The 27,726-nt window shown below is 40.9% G+C and overlaps 1 long non-coding RNA gene across 1 annotated transcript in view; it reads right to left on the bottom strand.

Moving 5' to 3' along the window:
* Positions 1 to 20,060, bottom strand: part of LOC308065818 — a 77,493-nt gene extending 57,433 nt beyond the window's left edge. The window contains exon 1 of the long non-coding RNA XR_013928934.1: positions 1,962 to 20,060. This is a non-coding gene — a long non-coding RNA (uncharacterized lncRNA). The remainder of the gene's footprint in view (positions 1 to 1,961) is intronic.
* Between the last annotated feature and the right edge of the window lie 7,666 nt (positions 20,061 to 27,726).

Raw genomic sequence — 27,726 nt, 5'->3', positions numbered from 1 at the left:
CAGAAAACTATCCAGTCATGAAAGTAACGGGAAATCTACAACTTCCTATGGCAGGTCAATCTCAGTAGTCATCAATGATATAAATATGTGACTGCCATGTAAGGTTCTTACTGGATACAGGGAGAAAATTTTCCCTATGAGGACAGAATTGGAACAAGTTGCCCAGGGCAGTTGTGCTCTCCATCCTTGCAGGTTTTTAAGACCTGACTGGATAAAGCCCTGAACAACCTGGTCTGAGCTTAGACATGTCACTGCTTTGAGTAGGAGGTTGGATTAGTGACATCCCAAGGACCCTTCCAGTCTGCATTATCCTGTGGTTTCATGACATTATAACCCTAACATTAATTTGTCTTTGTCTCAGTTTTCAGGCACTGGTCTTAACGAGGTCTTTGTGGATTACTAGGTTTAGCTCTGCTGGATTATATCTCCTTGGAGTTCTCACCCCCTAGCAAACAAGGAGCCAGAAAGCAAGACCTGGAAGTGCACTTAGTCTCCCTGCTGCAAAACTGAGACATGAGGCTCTGGCAAATGCAGCTTCCAAGGAGTTTCCCATTTCTGGCTCTGCAACAGGTCTCCAGGCTCCCAAGCTGCCTCTTGGTGAGCCTTGGGAAAACCCTCACCTCCATCACAGAACAGTCCAGAGCCACAGACCTTGGCCTTTCTTCGTTCCCTGCCAAGCAGACTAGCAGAAATAACTGAAAAAACACAACACATTTTCCAGGTTGCCCCTATGCCAAATCACAAGCAACTAATTGCAAAAATATTTTATTATATTGTTCTAGTATTAAAGGAGACCAGATATCAAAGCTAACTCAGACACAGAATTAAGAATAAGAGATGCTTCAAGACATGATAGACAGTCATGCTAATATACAATGTGCTTTCCTATAATAACAGAAATGGTAAGTTTTGAAATTGGGATAGTAGAGTTGTTTCCCCCATGGAATAAAATAATATATATTCCAGTCCCTTTGTTAATAATTACAACTAAATTCAGAATAAGGGATTTTTTTTTCAAGTAAGAAGCTAGAAAAAGTCAGAGTAGGAAAAGAAAAGAAAAAAAAAACATGAGAAAAGCTAATATGTTCTCTTTTATCTGAAACAGACATTCTCTACTGTTTTGGAGATGGCAATTAGTCTGAGTACATTACATCAAGTGTTTAATAAGATTTTTAAGAAGTCAGGAAGGCTGGAAAGAGATAAATAGGTCTAGACCAAATATCCCTTTTTAATGTGGTTATTCATGCCACCTATGAAGGATGTGACTTGTGGTGACCAAGCTCTGTAATCATTTTAGCATGATACTGAGCAACATTTTTATGAAAGAACTCAGTTGTTTGAACTTCAGGGTGTATAACAGACCCTCTCATAGTGGAAGAGTGTTTAATGTGTTGAATATAGTTTGAAGAAAGAAAGTGTCCCAGTTCCCATTTTTTTCTGCAGACTCTTTTTAGACCTGGACGTTCTCCCAAGATGTTCAGGAAGCTCCACTCAAGAAATAGGAGAAAAGTCTGATTACATTTAAAATACATACTATATTCAACGTTTTGCACTGCTTTGGTTACTACTGTGTTAAACTCTGCATTTTCTGCTGACAGCTTGGTAGGGCACTCCATGCAGCTATTGCAAGGCACAGATTTTCAACAGAGAGATTTATATTTCACTTGTGGAAAGGCAAGAAGTAGAAGCTACTGTACATCATGCAGGATGAGATCAGAAGTGCCATAGAAATAGGAAGCTGGTATATCTTTGCTAGAAGGTATGAATCAAAATCTGATTGGGAAAAACCCTGAGCTAAGTAAATATGAATGAGAATTTGTTCATCTACTTCTTCCCACCCCATTTCAGTGGTTTGATCTATTGTTTCAAAGGAAGCATCATCATTACTTTGGAAATTTTTTGACCCCTCAGTGAGATTTTAGGCTCAAGATCATAGTCACAGATAACAACACAGTGCTTACCTGACTGGATCATTCAAAAAGCAGCGAAAGCCTTCTAGGCCAGAATGACAATTATTCTTCCTGTTCTTCACTTCTAGCTTTACAAGATGCATCTCACAATATGACATGAAAAAGATTTCAGGGAGAAGAGCTGGAATATGGCTATCACATGGGAAACATGTTCTCTCTTGGTCTTTCATCATCTCTTCAAATACTTTGCAGGATACAGCAGGCAAACTGGATTTCATATAGAAAATGCTGATTCACCTCATACCAGACAGAAAATACACCCTTTTTTGCTTTCAGCTAGTGAGTTACCATGGGTATCCCTGAAGAGCTTTCTGCTTCCTACAGTGCCACAATGCTACACCACTGACACCACAATGCAAACAGCTAATGATAGCAAAAGAAAGAGTAAGTACTTTGGGTATGCCATCCGGCCACCAAACCCTACTCACCCCACCCCTCAAAAAAAAAAAAAAAAAAAAGATTAAAAAACCATAAACAACCCCAAAATCATTAGTTTTCCTCTAAATGGTAAATTTTAAAGATCACTATTGAAAACAGGAAAATAATCTTTACTATAGTGAATCAGAGCACATTTGGGCCACATGCTAATTCCTAGTTGGTTGAACTTCTAGACAAAGGCAAAAAACTCATTAAGACAGGAACGAGAATGGTACGTCTCATTTATCCTCCTTTTTATATTTCTGATTGGCAACATAAACTTTTCCTCATTTTCTAGAACTGAAGGCTACAGTATCTTGAATTATTTTTGCTGACTTTTTCCTGGAGCCTGAAAAATGCTTTTTCATTACTTGACTTGCTTATCAAAGAGTTTTCCCTGTGGTTGTTTAAAATCTTACTTCAGTCTGCCTCATCAGTATTCTCCCCCTGCTGAGGCCGCACCTCCAATACTGGGTTCAGTTTTGGGCCCCTCACTACAAGACAGACACTGAGGTGCTGGAGCGTGTCCAGAGACGGGCAATGAGGCTGCTGAAGGGTCTGGAGCACAAGTCTGATGAGGAACGGCTGAGGGAACTGGGGTTTAGTCCAGAGAAAAGGAGGCTCAGGGGGTACCCTACCACTCTCTACAACTACCTGAAGGGAGGCTGTGAGCAGGTGGGGGTTGATCTCTTCTCCCAATTAACAAGCAATAGGACAAGAGGAAATGGCCTCCCATTGTACCAGGGGAGGTTTACATTGGATATTAAGAAAAATTTCTTCACCAAAAGGGTTGCTAAGCATTGGCACAGGCTGCCCAGGGAAGTGGCTGAGTCACCATCCCTGGAGGTATTTAAAAGCTGTGTAGATGTGGTGCTTGGGGACACGGTTTAGTGGAGGATTTACTAGGTTAAAGTAGTGGCAGTGCTAGGTTAATTGTTGGACTTGATCTTAAAAGCCTTTTCCAACTTAAACGATTCTATGATTCTATTGTCAGGACAGCAGTAATGACTTTGGCAGCAATCTTAATAAACAAGACAGAAAAGACATCAAAAAAGGTTTATTCACAAGGGTTTGCCATTAATCAGACTCCTTTTAAAAGCCAGTAAATGTTGCCCTGTACTGAATTTGTTCTTGAGGCTTGCAGAGTACATGGCAAAGTACATACAATAAGTAAGGTAGCATCTTACCTGGGTCATATGGAGTCTCAACATGGCATCCAGATTTTATAATTTTTGGAAAGTGCATATTAAGTGCTGATCTGGAACACATCCCCTTTTATTCAAACATGACTGCTTTGTCTGAAAATCTGTACAAAGATCTACAGTTATTGTCACAAGAACCACCAAAGACCCAAAAGACAACTTTGACCTCCCCCACCCCCCACCATTATCACAAAGGCATGGACAAACTTTACAGGTCACGAAGAAACAGAACCAAAAGCTCAGTAAAAGTCCAGGAGCACAAGAAAATATTTATAGTTTCATCATCGGTTCCAACACTGTGCCATGGGCAGTGTTTCCCAGTTCAGATCACAGGTTTCCAGGGTGCTGAGCAAAAGGCCAGAAACTGAAAACTCATTGGCAAAGGTGGCTACCTAAAATAATCAAGACTTCAAGAGAAATTTTCTGGCCGAAATTTTTTGAGGTGCTCTGGATGAAACTAAAGAACATTCACAGAACATGAAAGGTAGAAGGATGTTCCCAACAATCATCACCTTTTTTTTTTTTTTTTTTTTTTTTTTTCCACACAAAGTCTGTATCTTCATGCAGGAAAATCACAGTTGTGCAAAATAAATGGGTGAAATATTTTTAACTTGAAATTCAGCACAGGGTTGTGCAGCAAAAAAGAATATTGCATAAATCGGGTGTAAGAACTGGTATTCAAGGAGCTTGTGCCTTAACACAAAATGACTGTTTAACACTGACAGTAAGATGTTAAGGCTATGAGGGAATTAGGACAGCAGAGATCATTATTTCTGTAACTTAAACCAAAGACTTAGCAGACTAGAACCATTGCTGAACAACCTTTTTTAGCACGGGGTTCTATTCTTCCTAGTGACTTTAAAACACCCCAGCATTGTGGTGATCAGCGCAAAGGCTGCTTGGGTACTAAGCTCCTGTGTCGTTCTCAGCCTCACCCTCCTCCAAGCTGGGAACCAGGCAGAGAACAAGGCAGGGCCAAGATGGTCTTCTTTCCTTGATTCAGGAGTGCCTGAAGGAACACAGCAGAGAAGTGGCCCTCAGTGAGTATCTGCAGCCATTTCCTCCTCAAAATATGGTGCAATGGTGCTTCCAGCAAAAGAAAGGATACAGCAAGTCAACCCATTCCGGCTACAGGATACAGCTATATGATCTCATACTTCATGTCTTTACTATAGACAGTGCAGAAACACCTTTCTTGCCTAACTGTATGAACAGAGTTCTACTTCCTTGTATTTAAATCATATGAATTCTCTGAAGCCGGTGTTGCTTTTGAGTCATCTTACACTGCAATTGGGTTCAAACGAGAGTAGACAAGCAGAGATAGACTGACTCATTACTCAGATTTGAGGAATGTCTGCATTAGTGACAAAAAAAAATGCTTTAGCCCTAATGACTGTTATTTACTCTTCTCACTCTCACTAACCATGTGAGCAGGAATAAAATTCAGATGCTAATTCTCAGCCCAAGTGAGTCATGCTTTCTTACGATATTCAGACTTCTGGTTTTTTCTACTTGTCCTTTTGGCACACCAGTGCAAAAATATCTGTCTGGAAGGGAAGGGGAAGAAAGAGAGTTTAAAATAATCAATTGAAAGGGCTTGTTCTTTAGATTTGAATGGAAAAGCTAAGCTTCATGGTTATATTACCTACTAACACATAAGTCTTACTGTCAAAAATAACAAAGAGGGAAGGGGAATCCAACTATCTTTTCTTTAGCAAACCTGCTCTTGAAAACCCTAACTTCACTTAACAGGAAAAAACCTTCTTACTTTAACCACACTTACTGAGCCAAATACAGTTCTCTGCAATAAATTTATTTTATCCTTCCACACCCCCATTTTCCCAACTCAGAACTTAAACTCTGATACCTTCATTCACACTTAATAGTCTTAAGCAGTCATACCTATTTCAGCAAGCCTTCAAGAAGAAACCTGAGTCAGTTAAAGTTTCTAAAACTGGACATGCATGGAAAATTATTGTGTGAAACTAAGTCATTAAGCTGGATCTCACCATGTATTAACAAGACTGTCAATTCATTTATTTTTTTACAGATGTTTTCCAGTTGTGCCATGCCTACCCTTTAAACATTGCTTCAGAGTTCCAGCTCAAAATGAAGTCCACAGATACAAAGCAAGATCTTCACCTAGTGGCATTTAATTTTGGTATGGATGCTGAAGATGCCAAAGAGTCTGTCTAAAAAGCACAGAATTAGGGAAAACACAGTATTTAAAATTGTTTGGTCTAAATTAAAAAAAAAATAATCTATTTATTTCAGGGTCATATTTCTTTTTTTTTGTCTAGAAATGACCCTTAGAAATTTCAAAGATAGGAAAACAAGTGTCTATGTATCTTTAGTGGGCACACTGTAAGCCTACTCTTGGATTGCAAGAGCAAGGTTAGGTATTGGTGCTATACTTTTACATATGTTTCAATACCAAGTTCATTTTGGTCATCTGGTCTATATCGTACTTGTAGTTAAGGTTGATCTTACAGTTGCCCCAAGCCTATGACCACACACCTGCAATGTTTTAATCCCAAGACCTGTGCCCAAACACACATGTATTTTAACACTAAAATTTGCCCTGAGCTCCCAAGAACAAAGTGCACTCCTGCCAGCTACCTCTTACTCAGCATTTTTTTGTAGAGCATCTTGAATTTAGTGGTTAAGTGCCCAACCTTACCAGAGAAATCCATCGAAAGGCAAACCCATAGTTCTCTGTTTCTTTTTCAGATCACCCATCTTCATTTTTCCACCCAAATATTAGAAAGAAAATTCATCACACTGTCATTTTTTGCTGGTAAAAGAATTTTCAATATTTGGCCAAATATGTGTAAAATTGACACCTTTTACTAAAGTATTTTTGGAAGCGTTTTCTATTTTCAGTTACAAATCATCTTCACTCCTGCTAGACCTAATCAGTTTCTCTTGTTCATATAGGGAAATTTTCAGTTTGCACCTATGGTTCCAGAAGTGCCCTACTATTTCAGTTCTGCATTACTTTTTTTTTTTTTTTTCTGACTTGATTGGGAGAAAATTGAAGTCAAAACAGTTTGCACAGCTGGCACCAAATGTATTGTTAGAAGTAATAACTGTTTGACCTCAGAATTTTGCACTTTTGCCTTAAAAAATTGTGGCAGTCATGGGTAAGAACCCAGGCTGGTGAGAAATTCTGCTCTCTCATTTCACAAAAGTGAAGAGTTGGAGAGTCATGGTATCACAGCACCACGATATTCAAAAGTTATTACAGCTACTGTGAAGCAAAATCTTCAGCAGCATGGCTCAAGACAAACAATTCTCTGGCAAAATATTCTGGCTATATTTGTTTGGTGCATATCCATGTCAGCTGAGGGAAAGAAAATACTTCAACCAGTGGGTCAGATGTTACTTTAGAGCAAATGCAGACATGCTCTGAAAAATTGCACATAAAATCTCTTACACAACAGGTAAATCCTTGAGGTTTTACTGGGTGTGTAAAAAGAAGATCAGGCACTTGACTGCATATGGTTCAACAGTTGCTTACTTTGATTTGTCAAAATCTTTCCTGTTATGCTAAAATGTAGTACTTTCTATTTGTAATTTTAATTAGTGAGGAAACTAAAATATTGGTTTATCACAAAATATTAAGCACTTTTTAGAAAGATTTACAATTATTATAGTCTCTAGTTCTGAAGAGGGCAAACTTTAACAACACCTCCAAAAGAAAAGGAGCCTGACTGCCTTGTTGTTGTTGGGAAGATGAAAGCTGGAAAACAACACTGCTGTCACAATCCACATCCACCAAAGAGGACAAAGAAACTCCAGAGCATCAGCACAACTGGAAAGAGAGAAAGAAATCATAGATTGTATCAGAAAATCACAGTGGAAATTGTCTTCTCTTTGTGTTGTACAGCTTCTATTCCACTCCTCCTATCAATAAGACAGTGTTCTGCTTTACATTCATCATGTATCATCTTTATTAATAAACTATTTTTAAAGTAATCATTAATTAGTGATTAGTCATGTTTACATAAGAGCTCTTAAATTAATCTCTTGGTAACTTCTCCTTCCTTGCAATTAACATGACTTATAAAAAGTTTGATTACTTGCTTTCTATATATCTTTTGTTCACAGTTAGAAATTTGTCTCAATTCAAAATTTAAGTCTAAAGTATAACATGACAACACGTGTCCCCCTACCTTAAGTAACTATGAGAGACAGCTGATTTGGTTTCTTAATTTAAAATGATTTATGAATGTGGATACCCTTCATCTGGAAGCTGTCATAACTGTACAGATTAGGCTGGCAGTGCTGCATTCTCAGGAGCACCAGTCTTTCAACTAAGCCAAAACCAAACTTCAGGTTTAAGAACTAGCTAAAAATTTGCTCATATTTTTGAAAATTTTTAAATGAGGCAAATTAAAAACTCAGCACTTGTTCAAATATTCTTATTTCATTTAGATTTATATATGAAAACAAAAAAAAAAAAACCAAAACCCTTCATTAACATTTTATAGCAAGCTTTATTCCTGAAATCCAACTTACTCCTTTCACATACCTATTAGCAGATTTCAGGGATCTTTTGAACCACACTTTTGGTTCAAATTGAAAAAAAAACCCTTAGTTTTAAAAATACAGAATTTAAAATAAAAAAAAAATCGATTAATTTTCTGCTATCAGAACATTTAATGATATTTAGATATTTTGTAACTCCAGATGAGAAACGATGCTTCACAAAAATATGTTTTTTAAAAGGATAGTGAGAACAGAAGAAAAAGACAATTGTAAAACCCATTTCACAGTCCTAAACAATTCTTGCAGAGAATGAAGTAACTAATTTCTTGCTTGCATTGGTTTGTAGGAGTGCAAAGTCAGTAGATCATCTTCTAAGTCTAAATTGTCATTTACAGAGCAAAACATGATGGTTGAACTGTATATTAAGTAACAGCCTAGGCTCTCATTTTATTACAGTTCCCCAAAGAAAACAATCAGCTTTTTCAGCATTCAAGTAAGATTCTTTAAACAGACAAGTTCATGAACTTATGGGATAACAGAAAAAAAAAGTCAAAAAATAGGTAAGCTAAAGGAGAACTATCATGAAGCAAACATAAACCCACCTACTGATTCTGTGTCCAGTTTAGAACAGTGATAAAGCAAATTCTGAGAAAAAGGTATGATGAGAGCTGCTGGTTTATCATGGGGAATTTTGTAGAACACCATCAGTGCATCATGTCTTATTTGGATAAAACCAGAGATTTCTGACCTCTCCTGTCAGTTTGACTTGTTTCACCTTCTCCCCCTCTGTCTGATTAGCTGTTCCACAAGGACAATAAAAAAGAAAATACTTCAAGCTTAACTACATTAAAATATCATGCCATATTGAATTTAGGGATGGAAAATATATTTTATATTATTGTACAGTTTATAACTGTTTTAAAATTGAAGTGTTTCAAAGGATTAGTTAGTATCTATCTTCAAGAAAAAGAAAGTGTGCATACTGTTGGAAAGTTATTTTTGCAAACAGGTCTTCTGAAGTGATTTAGGTGCATGCAGTCCTTTAGTAAGCTTTACCTCAACATCTGCTGACTTTGAAAAACTTCCCTTAACATTTTACATGCAGAATTTGAACAACCTTTCTTTATTCACTCTTCCTTAATCAGATTTCTTAACCTCCATAGTCTCCTCCTTACCATACAAAGGCTTTGGAATAGGAGCAGCTATCCTCCTTCACGCTCTGGCATGCCACACCAAGTCAGACAAGACAATCTTTAGGTCTAAGAGACCTAGGAACAAGGCTCTTCTCTCTAATATTCTCCCATATAATTCTGAATTTGCAGAATACATAGTCTACTGTCAGTAGAGACCAAGCAACTGTTTCAGACCCAAGCTTGTGCATCCTCAGCTTCTCTCTGCTTCTTTGCCACTCTCGACTCTGAGCAGATTTCTAGGAAGAGCAAGATGTAATTGACATTTTAATAGCTGTATTTCACTGTAAAATTTCCTTGGGGAAGTAACAGAAATGATAGTGAATGGTACAAACTAATAAAGGCCAGAACACACGCCACTAGCTTTTGCTGGGGAATCTGCAAAAATGTTAGTTTTAATCTGATACTATTGGTGAGAAAAGATTAACTTTTCTATAGCACCAGCTAGAAATAGTCTGACTTCCTACTGCCAAATCCTTGAACTAAAGTGTGAAAAAATCACATAGACAGTGGGACAACTTCTCTGTAAGGCAAATGGCACACATTAACCTCAATGAGGCTTTGCACAGTTAGGCCACAGAGAGGGAGGTGCAGGCTGTCTTACTAAATTTTTAATAACTCCATTTTATGGCTGGTACTCACACTATTTAGAAACCTGTGGCCTCCAAGGTTTTGATAATTTTATCCTCCAAGGTTCAAATCACACCCAACCCTACACCTGGCACAAATTCATGAAAATGAATGTGAAGAGCATGAGTATAACCTCCAGGATTTTCAGGACTCCTGTATTGCAGCAACATGTTTACTCTGCTTAAGGAGGCTTCTGGCTTTTTGGTTTTAATGTTTCTTCTCCTTTACAGATGAAGCAAAGCTCTCCTTCAGTCCGCTTTATTTTATCATGCCTTTGATATTGTATGATTTGTAATTAAACAAACAAATTGCAACAGCTATAGCATTTAAGGCATCTTCTCAGGACTTTGAAATTTCTGCAGTACATTGATTTTTATGAATGACTGTCCTCAAATCATCTCCCTCCAGAATCTTAACTACTCAGATAATAAGAAAGACTGCACAAGGTGGTTTCTTGGAAATATTTAAGATCCACCACACTTTATAACAACCTTGCAGAAGCAGTCCAGTGATACAACCCTGTAAGTATCTCTTGTGATTAAACCTCCTTTTTTCCTCCCCACCATATTTTGTGTTTATTAAAATTAATATTGAAGATCTTTGCAAAAAATATAAGTATTATTGCTTACAATTTTTACACTAAGAATTCCGTATCCCTTAAATCGTGCTAGATGTATTCTCAATGCCTTTCTGAGCAGCCATAAGGAGAGTTGTACAGCATGGTTTATGGTGTGACCAACAGGGCACAGCTGTTTCAGGTGATACAGCAGAACATAAACCTTTGAAGAAAAGAAGGAAAAAAAGCCCCACCCCCCCCTTTCAAGGGGGGACTTATTTTAATGTTCTAGGAAACTCCTCAAATATCAAGTCTCTAAAAGCTTCTTAACATATTCTACATTTTTTCTCACTGATTAATTTCTAAAAGTAAGAAAACAGCATAGTGAAACTGTTGGCACTGTCCAAAATTGTTAATGTAGTAATTTGCCCGGCCCAACTACAAATAACATTTATAGGCAGAAGAGAAGTGAAAACACAGCAAAGCATGGACCAGCTGCAGCAGTACCAGCAGCTGCAGCAGCCCTGGTGCTCTGGGAGGAGGGACTGGATGTGGCAGGTGAGGAAGAGCCCACACACTTCCGATCCATGCAGCACCAGGAGGCTGGGGGCAGTGCTGAAGAGATGCCCACACTGTGCTGCATGGGAATGAGGTGGCAGAAGGCAGCAGGAGAAGCTGTGTCTCCCACAGCAGAACAAAGCATTCATGTATATAAAGCACAAACAGAAAAAGAAATTGAAACCACAGTTTGGAAATGTTCCACGATAAAAAAGCCAACTTTATCATTTGGAAGGGGACTAAGTCCCAGCGATAAAATCCTCAGGTTCTTAAAAAATAACATCTGGGCTTGTCAAAAGTTTCTTATTTGCCATCCAAGAGAACATAAAAATAAACCCAAGTAAAAAAAAAAAAAAAAAAAAAAAAAAAGAGAGAGAGAGAGAGGAAAAATCCCTCCGTCTCAAAATCACAGTCCACAAGAGCAGATGTTCTACAACAAGCTCTGCAAGTCAAGACAGAGATGTTGGAAGGTGATGCAAGAACCGGAATGAATTATCAGCTTTGCAAGAGATGTAAATATCATTTCAACATGCATAGCATGGAGAAGAAGATCCAAACAGTAAGACTGCTGAAGTCTCCCTAAGATCGGACCCTAACCAACAAGAGCTGAAAGCAGAGTAATGTGTCAATGCACTGAAAGCAAATGAACCATGTGTTCATTTAACATGTTCAAGGCAGCATAGCACAAGGACCAGTCATTTTAACACTGAAAGATCAGTGAAACGTTCATATCTTAAGAAGTGTGAATCATTGGAATGCCATAGAAAACAAAAGCACCCCATAACTGGTTTAGAATGGATCAGAAGTTCTCATTCCCTCCAAAGGGAAGAGCTGGAAAAGAGGACATGACTAACCAGGCTAAGGAAGAGTCTGTAATGCCTTGTAGAGTGCAGCAAAGCTCTCCCTAGAATAGGTCTGGAAAAGACTGTTTGCATCTCCCAGCAAGTGCTCCGCACCCTGAAGCTTTAAGGCAAGCTGCAGAGATCCTTGCTTTGGGATATCACAGCATGGAGGAAAAGAGGAGGGATATTTACACTGTCTTAAGTGAATTGCCACCCAAAGGGAACTCCTTTGCTGACCAAAGAACTGAACAAAGGCTGCTGAGTACTCTGGTTTATAGCTAAGGTAGCTACCTTGGGTAGCCCAAAAAGTTGAATGCCCACAGTATCTCCCATCTTTGATAGGCATCCAGGCTAATTCATTGTTTTAAAAGAAGACATCTACAACTTCATGGAGCATTAAGCCCATTCTTGGCAATTTCTTTCAATGCATTTTGAGAACTGCAGCAGGACTAAGCATGTCAAAAACAGAGGCAGAGGAGCACCTACTTTCTGGCTCCTGATTGAGCTTAGATTTTACTTAGATGTCAAATTGTTCAGACCATTCAGGAAGATAATTCAGAAACGCACAAAGGTTTTATTCTAGGCTGTCCAGACAAAACGTAAGGTGCTCTTGGAAATTACTTACCCCAAGAAGCCAGGCAGCAGCTGAGCAGCAGCATTACAGATTTTGGACAAAAGCATCTAAACTCTGCCTAGTCAATTACTGGAATTAGGCCTGATCAAATACACAAAAAGGGAACATTTTCAGCTTTCAACAAAGACAGGAATTCCAGGACAGATGATCAATGTCCATGTTTTTTCCATGCCTAAGGCATCAGCATGGATTTAACAGGTGGGTTAAGAAAATAATAGATCATACTTGTTTTCTTACTGCACCTCCTTTGGGAGACACTGTCTGCGTCTCGAATAGCAAATGCAGTCTGTGGAAATTCCTGATCCCTCTATCTATTTCCCTGCTGTTAAGACTGGAGACCTGCGAGAAACGAAGCTATGGAAGGCAGAGAGGAAAATGTTGACTCTCCTAGGTCCTCAATTTGATATGAGGTAAGAACAAAGCTGGAAAGTGCACCCAGACCAAAGGTCTTCAAATATCTCCCACATCTGTTTTGATGTAGCCACTGTCTGTGCCGCAGGCCACGGTCTGAGCTGGTTCAGCTCCAGGTGTTTCACCCAAAACCACAAGATTTCTCTGTATTTAAACAGCTCAAGTTTACATAGATGACATTTTGATCTGATTTTGCATTTATACAGCAAAAAGCATGACAGATGGCTCAGAACAACATGGGGAAAAGCTCAGCCTGACAGGTTAAGGCTTAATAAACAAGACAAGAAGTTAAGTTCAGATGGATGAAAGAGGGGAGGAAAAGTTTGTACAGGAAGATATGCAAAGAGGGGTTGTGCTTCCAGGAGCACTGGAAGGAAAAAAGTTGCCTTGGAATAGGGAAGCATCCCAGGAAAATACATCTAATTGGGCTGCCTCAGTCAACAACCTGTAAGCACTACAGGACAAAATGTCCAAAGAGCAGGGGGTGGAAGTGATGGCTAAATGCCTGAGACACGTTACAGAGAGTAACAAGAGCTAAGCATTAGTGCATTCACACAGAAGAGAAGGGCCTGCTTGAGTCAGGCCTGCAGAGGCCTCGCGTGTTTGTTGTGGATAGCATAATCGCAAGACAGGCTCAGGATGGAGCTTTTAGGCTGCAGCTCATCCAGAACCCGAGTACACACTGTTGGCAGCACCTTGCAAGACAGCACGGGCATACATACCTATCACAGGCAATGCCAGCATTTCTTTTTAAGCAGAATAGACCTAAAGTGCATAACAATATGACTTTAGTAAAATATTATCCTCATTTTAAACATGGACTGTAGGTGTCACTGTGCTATAGGAAGACATGCATTAGCAGTAATTATCCAATGCAGTAATACTAGGACAGCAGTTTATACAGCCCATCCATCTGAATTTCCAGACTAGATTTTCCAGGCTAGACTGCAGAGGAGCTCTCTCTTCTTGCCATGGAAACCGGGCCACTGCCCAGCTGAGACTGCAAAAGCGGAGAAGCCAGCAGGAGGGCGAACCAGACGGAAGCTGAATTCAGACACGCTGCAGGGGCGAGAAGAACAGCCTCCCCTTTGGCAGCTATTTAGGGATGCTGCTGTTTAATATCTAAAGCTCTCAACTAAAACAGGTTGCTGCTGGGTACTTAATGAGCATACGCACTATAAACACTGCACCCTTCTGGGTGCCTCAAATAATTTAATGTCCAGGCAGCCTGATTTCTCCTAACTGACACCAAAAAGACCAGGAAAGAAAAGATGCATTTGTGATCTGGAGCATAGGCAGATTTAGGGGTAAGCCTCTCTGCCATTAGATTGATATGTGACTGCAGCACAAACAGACCGTTCTCATCCATTCAGGTGCCTGTAGCAATGCTACTAGCCAGGCTAGCTGTGTGGCCTATGCATACAGCATCCTGCAAGATTTCCAGTCTGGCTGGAAGCTTATGGTCCACTACTTCAGTTGCTTTCAGCAGCAGCAAAATGAAAGCCATCCCAGGTCTGACTGCAGGCCCTGCCATCACAGCCTTCCAGCGGCTGCAGTCCTGCTGACTCATTTGAAGTCACGTACTGAGTCTTACCGGGGATCCTTGACTCTGGCAGGCCTGAGCAATTGCACTGCAGCAAGTTCAGCAGCACTTTTGCTGCCAGCAGTGATTGTCTATCTGCACTAAGAATGATTAATTTTACCCCTACACTGTCTTCCCAAAGTCACCCATAACAGTTAGTTGTCTTCGCTGAAATCCACTTTCTGGCAATATTAGCATGTGGACACAGCACTGCTGTTGGGCAGCTTATCCAGCTAACCGAAGGGAATTGTCCCAGTAGAAACCCCATGGAACAAGGTAGCCAACAAATGATGCAGCTGAAAATATGGTGCACCATGGCCTCGGGTAGCAAGCCAGAACCCAGCTTTGGGTTGTCATGGAGAGGGCAGGCAGGAACTCTTCAAGCCAGCATCACTGTGGTCCCCATGTGATGTAGCTCTGGTGTCATTAGTAGCTGTGGGACAGTTTATGGTATCTTGAAAACTGTACTGATCACTGGCACACACTGTTGCTGTACTATAGTCCTGGAGGGGATTATTAGGGCAACACAGGGTGACCAGCCCATACCCGAGTAATTCGGCACATTTTTTTTGCCCCATGTTGGCACATGAACCCCACACTCATTTTCCTCTGGAGTCATGCTGTGTTGGGAAAACATGATCAGGTGGAACTTCTCTCATCATAGATCTTTTTAGTGTCCTTTGCTTCTCCCTCATCTGTGTGGGCTACAGATGCCTTATTCCCTGATGTCCTTACTGTCATGAAGTACATCCAGGACAAAATCTGTAACAGCTGGACCACTTCTCCGGTTGTTCTTCAGTCCCCCGTAACAGCTGAGTTTCGCTGAGCCTGGACATATTTACTTCATGACAGGAAAGCATACACACCAGGATGGAAAGCAGACCTTAAATGGACATGGTGAGTGGTGGAGCTGTCAGATGTACACTGCACTGCAGTCCTTGGACAAGGGACCCAGGTCTGAGCTATGTAGAGAGGATAAGATAGGATGGAGCAATGGTAGTTGATGCTGGACTTGATTTCCACTGGAAACTGGTTCCACTGCCTGCTGAACTCTTGTTCAAAAGTAGTGTGACAAGACACAGACACTGCAAGTCCAGTTCTTTTCCTGTGGATGCTAATTTGATAAAACATATCTTAATTTCTGTTTGTACCAGTGTGACAAGACAAAGAGACTTAGAGGTCAGAATCTCACTTGCCCTAAATCAGCATTGCTATGTTAATCTTGACCCACATTGGCCTTTACCCGCCTAGCTCCTGGTCATGATGCCAGCCCAGTAGCAGCAGTGCAAAACTTAGAGGACAACACTACAACATAAGCTGACTAAACAAGCCTGCCAGCCTGCTGTGGCTACTCGGCCTGGTTCAAACTAGCATTATACCTATGCCAGGGTACTGCAGTCAGTCCTGTGGCTGCTGTTTACACATATTGGTAGTGCAATCTAAAGTTACATGCAAATCTTAGTTGCATTACTACATTGTTTGGTGTTAACTTCCTTTTATGGTCATTGTGTTTGGTGTTGGAGTTAAATATGGAGACACACAGACATTTGTAGCACACATTTTGTCTGGGATGTAAGGGAAAAGAGGTGAAAAGGGGACATTTATGTGGAAATAGAGCCTTCTGGACAATATTTTTCAGACAATTCCAGACTTAGTCCTGCATCTTTTTTTAAAAGGTACTACATTGACTGGTGGTAATCTTGGATCGTTCATTAACCACTGTCTTCTCTCCTGCTATTGACGTGCTGTAGTGTAATTGCAGCGGTGCATGTGTGGTCTCCAGAGGGTCCTTGTGTGTGGGGGGGGAAATATGTCAGAAGTGTCTCCCATCCATCTTGATTGTAATTGTGAGCAGAAGGCTGTGCAAAGTCACACAGTCTGGGTTTGTTTCCACTGACTCACAGCTGCCTCTGGGAACTCTGAGCAAATGCAGCTGCTGAGCAGTCTTTTAAGCTGCTTGGTTGCAGGTTGATCATAATTGCTATCAGAGAGCCAAGGGATACAGAGCTCTTATGCAGAGTTCATATACAATATGTTTAGTAGCCCAAGGGGGAGATTTTTGCCCATTGATTTGCTCTGCACATCTGCTCCCTCACCTCCTTTTTGGCATACCTATTGCTATTACCAAGTCCTATTTCTCCTGAAAAAAAGAAAGGAGGGAATCTCAGCAATGCCACACAAACAGATCACTCTTTGATACTATGTCATTCAAGGAGACAGGAAAAAGAAGAATCAAATTGCAACTCACCTCTTTGCTTGCTTGCTTGTTTAGTTGTACCTGTAAGAATCAAAAGCAGAGCAATTGTTCATCCCAGATTCAGCAGTGCTATGTAATCACAGCTCCACACTGATAACACTTATGTGTGTTAGTGTTATTACCTTTATTTTGAAGCTCACATGGTGTCAGGCACTCTTCCACCCTTCTGGGACAGAACACAGAACTGAGAGGTCGTTCCTTTAACACAGTATCTGTGTCTTTGCCATGGGTAAGACATTTGCTATGAAACACCAGTGTAAACCAAAACACTAAGTGGTGTCAAAGGAGACAACCCCTGACAGTGTCATTCTTGTTTCTTGTGTTATTACAAATTTCATTCTGTTTCTTTACTTTGTACTAATTTTGTATTAATCATTGTGGATATAAAAAATGAATATATGTTACCCATGCTATGCTAGTCTTGGCTTCATTTTTGAAAGAAAACTGGTTTCTGTGACCCTGCAGTCACTGTAAAATTTAATTGGCATACAACTGAAGCACTGCCTCTTGGTCATATGTTGTCACTATACAGCAACCCTTAACTCAGCTACAGGGACGTTTTAACTACATTGTCTAGTCCAGTAAAGATTACAAGCTAAAATTCAAATAGCAAAAATTGAAGGCACTTCATATAAGAAGTATGAAGTAGGAAGGGCATAAAGAAGGATGAGACATACTTAGCCCCATGAGTATTGCAAATCCTTCCGCATCTTCAGAGGGCCAGGAAAATTTACACAAGAAAACCCCACCTCGGAGGAGCCGTTCTGCATGCTCAGAAATATAGAATGCAGCCATAGCAATCTTCGCTGCACATGCAAATGGGTACTAGAGCACAGCACACAGAAAAGGCAGTGTTTTCCACCCAGGATGGATTAACTGGCATGTAAGCATTGACTTGTTTGCATCAAGTGACTGTGGAGCACCTCAGCTCAGAACTGAGGAAAATGAGATGGGATTTTCAGCAGTTTCAGTTACTGATGGGAAGGGGGTCCAAGGACTTTTGATCTTCTCACTGCATCATTGGCAAAATAAATTTAAGACACGAGGAGGGCTTGGATCACCCTCAAAAACATCACCGTGGCCTTGCACAGAGGGCAGAACAGGGCTTGGCAGAACCGCTGAGGAAAGGAAGGGACTGACCACTTGCTTGCCAAGTCAGATCCAAGCCTCCTCCAGCTCTGTGATGTTGCAGCCTGGCAAGGTAAAAGAAGACAGAAAACTATGGCTATGACGTGATATCTAAAGCATAATGAAAAACTGGAAGAAAGTAACTTAGATAAAATAATGCATCATTCAGTCCTTTTGGACACAGAGTAAATTACTGTGTTAGTTAGTTATACATTCTTGTGAGTCGATGGACACCAGCTTGTGCGCCAGCCACAAGTGCTTGAGTATGGAGATAGGGTTCCTTTAAACCAGTACCTCAGTGATGTTTGCTGAACTGCCGTACCACAGAAGATTGCATACATCCATCTGACTAGTACTGTAAATGTCTGAACAATTTTAATGTTGCCTTTCCCTCTAATAAAACTGTTAGTTTTAGAGCCACAAGAATAAACTTGACCTCTTCTTTCATATGCTAGTAACTAAAGAGATGATCTCCAGAGGGGTCCTTCCTAGCACTGTTTTTTTTAAGATCTGTCATGTGTAAGAGTTTGTTTTAGGCTCAGTGAAATCAAAGTGCATTGTGTGCTGTCTTCCACCAGTCTTGGTAGTATTGACAAGAAACTTAGCAATTCTTTTCTCATTCTGGAGCCTGAAAAATAAAAAACTCTAAATTTCCATACTGGCCCGCACAAAAAGTGCTTAGAATTAGAAAGTGTGCACTTCTAAAATGGCATCTAGCTGTCCATTCCTTACATTTTCCTTCAGAAACCCTAATTCTCCAAAAACTTATTTGGTGGTAATTTTGTTTCTTAAATATCCATTCAGAATGCAAACCTATCAGCTGCATCACCTCACAGTCTGATTAGGGCTGCTAAGACTATGAGGCACATTAGATTTAAGTGATGTAGGTAATGCACAATGCTTCACCAAAGGGTGCAGCAGTACCAGCTCATTACAAGATCATTCAGCTTCAATACAGATTTTATAGAAGTAGATCATAATATGAAACTAATGGCTTTTATTGCTGGCTTGACAGCAGAAAAGTATTAATAGGCAAACCACAGCCTCTGAATACCTGTAGAATATGGAGTACTAATAATCAAAAAGTACCAAGTTATTTAAAAATTCAGTAAAGTTCATTACTAATTAGACATAGATGTGTTATTCCACGTCTAGTAATTTTTCTGGTTTGTTCTTCTGATACAAACTTTGGGGTCTGTACCCATAAAATGCTGAAGGCTGCTGTCTTTCAGGAGTAGCATGGCTTTGGTCTATAACCAGAACAGGTCACAAGTCCTGGCAGATTACACATCATGGTGATAATGGTGCATTCCTTGAGGCACTCAGGCCTCAAAGAGAAGGTCTGGTTGCAGCTGGGTACCTCTGCATGCAGCAGTTCAACAAAGCTGTCCCCTGGGGCTGCAAGCAAGGACAAGTCAGCAAATCTGCCTTGCGGTCACCTAGTGAGCAGACTGAAGATGGCGGAGGAATCAGATGCAGCCTCTCTGGACTGCTGGACAGGACTACATTGTCCTTTATCACCTCTTTATAGAAAGGAAAGTGGTAGCAGGGAGCCACCAGGCCTGGGGTCCTTCCCATGGAGGTCAAGGCTCTGAGCACAGCACTGCCAGAGCACCGGGCACACAGCAGAGGGACACCCCCACCACACAGGGAGGGACAGAAATGGGTTATATCAGGCTGTGGTCAGAGACAGGCTGAGATTTCAACTGTTTTGACTGAAGTAAGTCAATCTGAGGTTTTTTGACTGAAAGCAGGAACTAAGAAATTTCTTTCCAAAACTGAGCAGATCATGCAAGAATTCAGTAATTAGACCTTGCAGCTAAGAGATATCTCATTCAGTTGTCTTCTCCCCTTCGAATTATTTTAGCCTCCTCTGTGCCGCTTTCACAGGGGTGGCAAAACTTGAAAGCTTAGTTGTACGGGTTGTCATTGCTTTTGAAATAAGAATGCAACACACGGGCAGGTTAAGGGATGATTTTGCTTAAAGCCAAGAGGAGCCAGAAGTCCCAGTCAGAGGACCTGTCAGTCTGTAAGCTGACCACAGCCTCTGGAAGGAAAATAGCTCAAAGGAAAATTGTGTTGCTTCAGATCAGCAGTTTTCTGTTAAAGGTTAAAGGTCTAGTGTTGCAGCCAGCTGGTTTTGATAGTGCTGTGAGAACTGGTGCCCCGTTGAGAGAGAGAGAGAGAGAGAGAGAGAGAGGGAGAGAGAGAGAGCCCCGGATGTAGGAGAGGCAAGATGCAGAGTGGACTTGCCTGAAAAGGATGAAGAAACAGCACGGACAGTAGCATCCGACCAATGGTAAAAGCCTTGTTGCAGCCGGCTAGTGCTGTAACAGTGTAGTTTGTTTTTAATCAAAAATAAACTTTTCATGGCCTTCACAAATCTAGATAACCAGTAGGTAACCTGCAACTCAGCTAAGCAGAAATGGCTTTGGTCATCATTAGAGCAAACAGGTGTGACATGGGAAAGAGTGAGTAGAGGGACTTCCTCCACAGGCTATGCCAATAAAACTGTGTAACATGAACATGGGCTGAGGTGGGAACATTTCATGTATGGATATTTCTCCATTCGTGTACAGTTATCCTCTCCTCACAGTGCAAGTGCTTCAGTTCCTAACCAGCCTGGGCCTCTTCTACATAACTCCGTCCAGCTTATTGAGGTCCTTCTTGTGCAGGGTTAGAGCATGAGATAACTGGATCCAGTATTCTAGATGTGGTCTGATAAGTCACATCCCTCAACCTGCTGGCTGTGCCACTGTTTGTGCAGCCCAGGAGGCTGCTGGCCATGCTTGCTGCCAGGGCACAGGGCTGCCCCATGCTCAGCTGCCCACCAGGGCCCCGGAGAGCAGCTCCCAGCCTGGGCTGCTGCAGGGGTGTCTCCTTCCCAGGGGCAGCACCGCGCATTTGTCCTTTGGTATAGTGTCTGTTGTAGCTGTCTGTTAGATGAATGGTTGAACCTTAGACCCATGAATGACAGTTTTGTCTAAATCGTTTTACATCTAAGTTCTTTTCCCCTTATAATATGAATAACAATGTAAACCTGTTAAAACAATTCCAGATTTATTAGAAATACCTAGCCAAAATCTTTTTCTATGTTTATAAACATTGATTAATTTCTCTATACACATGTATATCTTCAAAACATCCTTCAGTCCCTTTACGGCTGCACATAAGCAATACAGTTGTCATGCCAGAGCATGTCACTGTCCCCTTTGTCACACCTAACAAATATATCGGCAGATGAAGAGCCCCTCGGCCTCCCCATGGTGGGGCAGGAAGAGCCCTCCTCCAGGACTTTGTCACTGAAATCTTGTTTTCCGTGTAGGAGCAAGCACAGGTTTAGGGCAACTGAAGTCTATTTTTCCATTATCTTCTGCTAACCCCTGCACGATCTTCTCAAATCCCAGCTACTCTTTTCCAGAGCTAGGTGGTGCAGTCTCTGTATCTCCTCATAGCACAAGGTCTCAGGCAGCACTTTCGGAAGGGTAGTGCTCTTAGCTAGCATGAGTTCAGTCTTTTTCCTGGACAAATGAGAAAAAAAATCAGTGACCAAACTTCTGAACAGTGCTGACCAAATTCAGTCCCCACAGACATCTCACTAAAATCCCTTTGAAAGCATGACATGAGTAAAGGTGCTCCTTCAGCATATCCTTCTCAGCATCACCTGGAAGTACATACTGAACATTGCTGGCATGGTTATGTGACAAGATCTCCATTTAGAAAGAGTAAAGCTGTTATGTGAAAGGAAGGTCAAATATTTAAAATTCTACACACTCGGAATGAGGCTCCACCTAGTCTGGTATCTGAAATGTCAGCTTAAGAAAAGCTAAGTAAAAGCAAAGCAATTACACAATGTTTCTTTCACAGGAACAACTCCCTTTCTAGTAGTTTCAAGTTTAGGAACATGCTTAGCTGCAGCTTACATTTGGATCAGGCTCACTGATGAGCCTCTTAATTACAAATTTGTCATTACTAAGTCATTTTTATTTGTGGTTTCTGTAAGTTCCTATTGGAATGAGTACCCCATGCTTTAACTATGCTTTAGGTATTCACCCATAACATTAATACGGAACCCCACCGTCCACAGTAAAATGAAAATAAAATTTCATCTTAAAAGCAAAGTGTAATCTTGTGCTGCAATACTATTGGTTATATTTTCCTCCTTTTTATGATGTGAATAACTGTCTGTGTTTTATAATGACAGAAATGGAAAAGGTGGCAGGGAGTGTATAATTTCTTTCAGGTAGCTCTCTTTTATACTTGATACAGCACACTAGCATGTTTGTATCTTTCTAATTGGAAAGCATCCATTACAAGAGGCATCCAGATGGAAGAGGGGCTTGGAATCAGCTCACCGGTGGCGGTGGGCAGCCAGTGGCCAGGCAGGGGAATGACCTGCTGCAAAACCAGCAAAGACCCTGGCAGGTCATCACCCACTGCAGAGGCAGCACCAAGCTGAAGCTGCTGAATTGCTCCTATAAATGCAGCACCACGCAAAAAGCACCTGACTTGTTTCCATATCTGGCTTAGATCTGGAAGCAATTTGACTGCTTTTATGTACCACAGACTGATAAACATCCTGCAGAAGCTCAGCTAGATCCCACTTCCCCACCCCATGGGCTTATCAGTGAACTCTCACCAATGCCTTATCTTTCCTGCTCCAAGCAGCTGATTCAGTGCAGGGTGGCCATATCCGTATGATCCCATCTGGGTGACTCCTGGCATGCACAGCTACCCACAGCAGTGACCCCTCACAGCCCATGGCGTGGGGCATCCCACAGCTCTGGCCAAGCTGCTGCTCCACGCCGTGGGGCAGTGCCCACCATGCTCCATCTGGGCTGGCTCCTTGGAAACACTCAAGCATCTCCCCACACACGCACAGGCTGGATTTAAGCATTTCCATTAAGCTGGAGATGCCCATTCCCCATGGAGCAAGTAGCTGGCTAAATGTGCTCCCATCAGAAAGGTCATGCTCAAACCATTTGAAAAGAGCTGGAGACAGAAATTTTAATGTTAGCACTGGGCCTTCTGCGACTGACTTCTGGTGTGGACTTTGGCTTGTTCTGTAGACCTCAACTGGACCTGAAGAATCAAGGCAAATCTGAAGAAAATATGTTTCAGAAATGATAAGACTGTGAAATGGTCATTTCTGGCAGTTTTTGCATTATGCACTGAAGATTGCATCATTTAACGTATTTCTAAGTCGTGACAGTGAAAAACTTGTCTTTGGAAGACCTGCAATTTGCTTGGAATAAACAAAATACCAATTTATAAGATAAACTGGTGGAACAGAACAGTCAATTTTTAGTTCAGGCACTAACTCAAGCACAGTCGGTGAAGATTTCTCAAGCTCACTCAATCCAGACTGCAGACAGAACTTCCAGTCTGCTGAGCCCTGCTCTTTTCTGTTTTTGCAGCATGTGTGGTTTATTGTTATTTCAAATTTTTTTTGTTAAATATTGAGAATTCTGAGACAGAATTTTCTTCCCACTGGCACATGATACATTGTGGTTAAATCTGCTAAAAGGAATGTGTATGCACTGTGAGCAATCCAAATGAGGTCAGCAACAGAAGGAGAGGTGAGTATGCAAAATAGATGCACAAAAATATCATGAACAGTTATGCTAATTAAATTATTGCACTAATTAAAATGAAAAACCAGCCAAGAAAAACTGTCAGAAGAACCAGTGGTTGGTTGCCATTGTTATTTTCTAGAGTCCTTCTGTTAAACATTCACATGAAAAAAAAGTGATCATAACTTCAATTCATAACTGTTCTTGCATGAGACCACAAACCCCTCCATAAATTTAAAAAAAAAAAATAAATAAAAAAAGTTGTTTTTTCTTAGGGATGGACCAAAAATGCCAAGTGCACCAAGGATCTGGGCATGTTCCTGTGTTCATCAATCTATGTGCACCTCTCGCCCTGGTAATCAGCAGTCTCCACGGGCAGCACAGGGCTGTGCTATGCATGAAAAAGTGTTTAATTACCTGGCACAGGTCTGGAACATGGCTCAGCATTTCATCTGGGGACTCAGCAGAGCTAAGCATAGGAGTTTGGTACTCAAACGAGCTCACTGTCAGCATCACACAGCCTGGGCACATCTTGATGTCTTGTGGTCTTTAACTGGAAAGAATTTAACTAAAAGCTCAACATTACCACCGTTTCAGGAGTAAGGCATAAAGACAAGTGATGGGCTTTGGTTGACAGGAAGCTGGTGGCTGAGATAAAATCAGAATAGTGATTCTCTGAAGGAGTGGTGCCCCTTTTCACTGTTTTGCAAACCTTTTCAGCTCTGAGGACAGTTCTGGGCTTGACCTTCCAGGCTTTCCTTCTTCCCTCACTACTTGAGTCTTACATCACTGCTTGAGCCTATTATTAAAATCACAATACTAGAAGGAAAAATTTTGAAATAATCTTCTGGATTTTCATATTCTTTACATCTTTGGATGGGAGGAAACATAATGAAAGTACCAGACACACATACATCATTCAGGGAAGTGACTGCTGCATCATACAAACCCGTGCCAGGGTTTGTGAACCACAATGGAAATAAGTGGATGTAGATCCATCTAAGCTGTGTTTCCTTAGCATGCTTGGTCACCATCCCAGACCATTACCATTCCACAGGACATAGCAATGATAGTTGTCCCATGATTCTACCTATCTGTACATAATACAAGTTTTTGTTTTAATGATTGAAGGACTGATCTCATGGAAACCACAAACCTATTTGGTTTCTCTCATAAATAATGCCAGGGAGCAGGAAGGAACTGAGGATACCTCAGCAGAAAACGAGAAGTCCAACTTACTTATGCTGATCAAGCATAGCTTGTCTTAAGCCGAGATAGTGTTTCCTCATGAGATCACTGGGAGCTTGTGAAAAGTCTAGTAACAAATGTGGGTGCTTTTCAATAACCATTTTACAAAAAAGCAAGTAGAGCAGAAGCATCACTAGCTGCCTAGTGAAATAATAGCATCATTATAAATGGCATCAAATCTCAAGGCTCGTTTTGTCAGTAAAACTTTATTCTGCATTCAGAGCAGTGATTATTGCATCCTTTTACAACATGAGTCCCTTAGTCTTGGCTCATGTGCAGTATGTTTTAGTTCTAATGAGTGTTTAGGTGAATAGAATTGGAATTCTCCATTCATATGGTATTAAAGGCACATCTTCACCTCTTGCAAACAAGGATTTTGAGAATGTTGTTTGTACTCAACTTGTAATGGTATGGCCTAATCTGAAGAAGTAAGTCTACTGATAGTTTTCAAATAGCTGATCATAATGGTCACATCCTAGATTTTGAAAAGTGCACAGAAATCCTATTACCCTCACACAAGTAATCAGAGCATTCTTCACACCCCTATGTATAGTAACAATATTTTTGGTGTAAACAGGTTCCTGGACAGCAGATGTACTTACGTCTTTGCTCTGAACTCAGGTCATTAGGACATTACTAGCACAACAGTTTACAAATGTTACTCCTCACAGTGTAGCCAAAGCAGTTCTATTAGAAGCTGTGCTGAGAATAGCAGTGATTTAGCATTAGATAACCAAGTTATTTTTATTTTGGTGTTAAATGGGGAAGTTGGTGTTAAATGGGGAAGTTACAACCCGTTTGGTGTTCCAGGCTAAGCAGGTGAAGTGGTTAAATGTTTTATTATCCAAATCAGAACTAAGAGATTTCCATTTAGCACCATTTACTTTTGGTATTTCAGTGTGAAAATGAAACAATCTTCACTTGCAGTAGATTGGGATGAGTTTCATTGTTTCATTTTCTATGTGCCATCTAGATTTGAATCTATCACAGCATAAATATAGGTGACTAATATTCTTCTCTCAGCTTTATAAGACTAATTACCTCTTTAGTCTGTAACGCAGTCAACCGTATCTTCTTTGGTCTTTTTGCTTATATTAATTCATTATATATGATTAAGCTTTGTAAAGAAATAATTTGTAATTGAATTGGCATAACAGAAGCTGAATGTAAAAAAAACCTTGGCAAAATGCCCATGTTAGTATATTAATTCTGCCAAGTGAGTTGATAATAAGGTTGAACTGGATTTGAAAGATTAGAGTCTTGGCTTAGAAGGACATGAAGGTTAGTTCCATACAGTTCTTCAGCTGCTTAAAGGGAGCCAGTATTTGAGTTTTTCTCTGTACTTTTGTGATGAATTCTTTCTATAATCTTTCTCTGTGGAGAAAAGGGTGCAAAAAATAAAATTTTAAATAAAAATAGCTGAAGATTTATTTCCATTAGCTTTGGATGCCGAAATTGATCCACACAGTCCCAAGGTTTATTAGCTGAGAAGCTTATGTGTCAGGGCCTGCCGGATAACTGATAGGGTGACCTACATGCTGTGAGAGCGTACCCAGACTGATCAACTTTAAATGTTTTTATTTTATGCTGCAGGCTGTAGGCAGAAGTACATGGCAAAATTAAATTAAAGAGGTCAGTGAGAGCTGCGTTGTTGATTCCTTCACTGATTTTACAGAAACTGTTTCTGCCTGTTTTAACTGCAAGACAGGCTGCACAAATGGTTGAAAATAGAAGTGACTGCAGACAGAAAGAAAGAAAACTAGGAGAAGCAGACAAACACAACCCTGATGAAATCAGCAGCCTTCTCAGGTCATCAGGTTTGTCTGTTTGATGGATGATCAAGCCCTGTTTGCAGCTTCTATTGCCTGTTTCATATTTATCATCCATAAATCAAAAAATCTTGGCAAATTCAAATGTATTTGCAATTTTGTTAAGACAGATGAAGAAAATAACTTTTGGTGTTTGTTTCTTTTGAGCCACACTATTATAAAGCATTGCATGAATCCTATTAAAAATGTCTCGCTGTTATCCCATGATTACATCTTTACGTGCCTGCAGTTTTTCTCCACACCTGTGGCACCCAGGTTATACATTTGTATAATAAGCCCAAAGCAATGCATGAAAGTGAAGAAACAGAACTATTAGTCCAGTACATCCAGAAATACTGTTGAGAAGGATCAGACCATTTTAAGTCAAAGGTTCGGGGGTAGAAACTGTGGAAAGCCATTCCATCACAGTGTTTGCTGTCCAGATACTACCAATGGTGAAGATTTTGTTTGATTCTTCTAAAAGCCTGAGCCAGTTAAACGAGCCTGGAAATTCATGCTTGTCTGGGGGTCTTCTGAGGGCAGGTGGCTGGAAGGAGACCTCCAACAGAGTCTGGATACTCTTCCATGAAAGGTTCATGCTCTGCACTGTGTAAAAGAAAACTGATACTTCCTTTTAACAATCAAAATGCTGTTAGGATGGCAAGAATCGGCTCCGTGTCTTGAAGCTAGGAGTAAGTTACTGTAATTGCTTTGTAAGACGTTGTTATCAGTCAGAAAGAGGAGTAGGCTCTCTGTCTTTCACTTTCTCCTGCCCTTACTTGGCTCTAATTACAGCAATGCTTTAAGTAGGTGTCACCCAGCAGAAACATCTCCTTCTAATGTGGCTGGCAATTCAGTAAATCTGGATGTCAAGGGCAGAGAAGAAAAAAGTCAGGAGTTCTGGGAGCTGCTGAATAATCAGTCTCTGCCCCCTTTCAGATGCCACAGAATTCTCCTGCCCCATTTCCCTGCCAGAAACATGAGCCAGGTGTTCACGGTGAGGAGAAGAAACCTGAACTACAGCAGTCAACAGCCTGAGGTGCAGAGGTGTGGAAAGCAGCCCACACAACAGCTGTGTTTTTCCTCCAGAAGCCTTGGAAAACCCTGGCCCTTTCTGCCCACCCCATGTCCCGGCGTGACCCACCCCAGGGCTCACAGCCAGCACACAGCCTGGTTCCCGCTGAGCAGAGCAGGGCAAACTTAGCACATTAGCTCCCATTTCTCTGCCC

Source organism: Falco punctatus (genome assembly GCF_963210335.1).
Source record: "Falco punctatus genome assembly, chromosome: 6".
In the NCBI taxonomy this organism is placed as follows: domain Eukaryota; kingdom Metazoa; phylum Chordata; class Aves; order Falconiformes; family Falconidae; genus Falco; species Falco punctatus.
The sequence above is the reverse complement of the archived record's forward strand: the minus strand, read 5'-3'. Positions and strand labels throughout refer to the sequence as shown.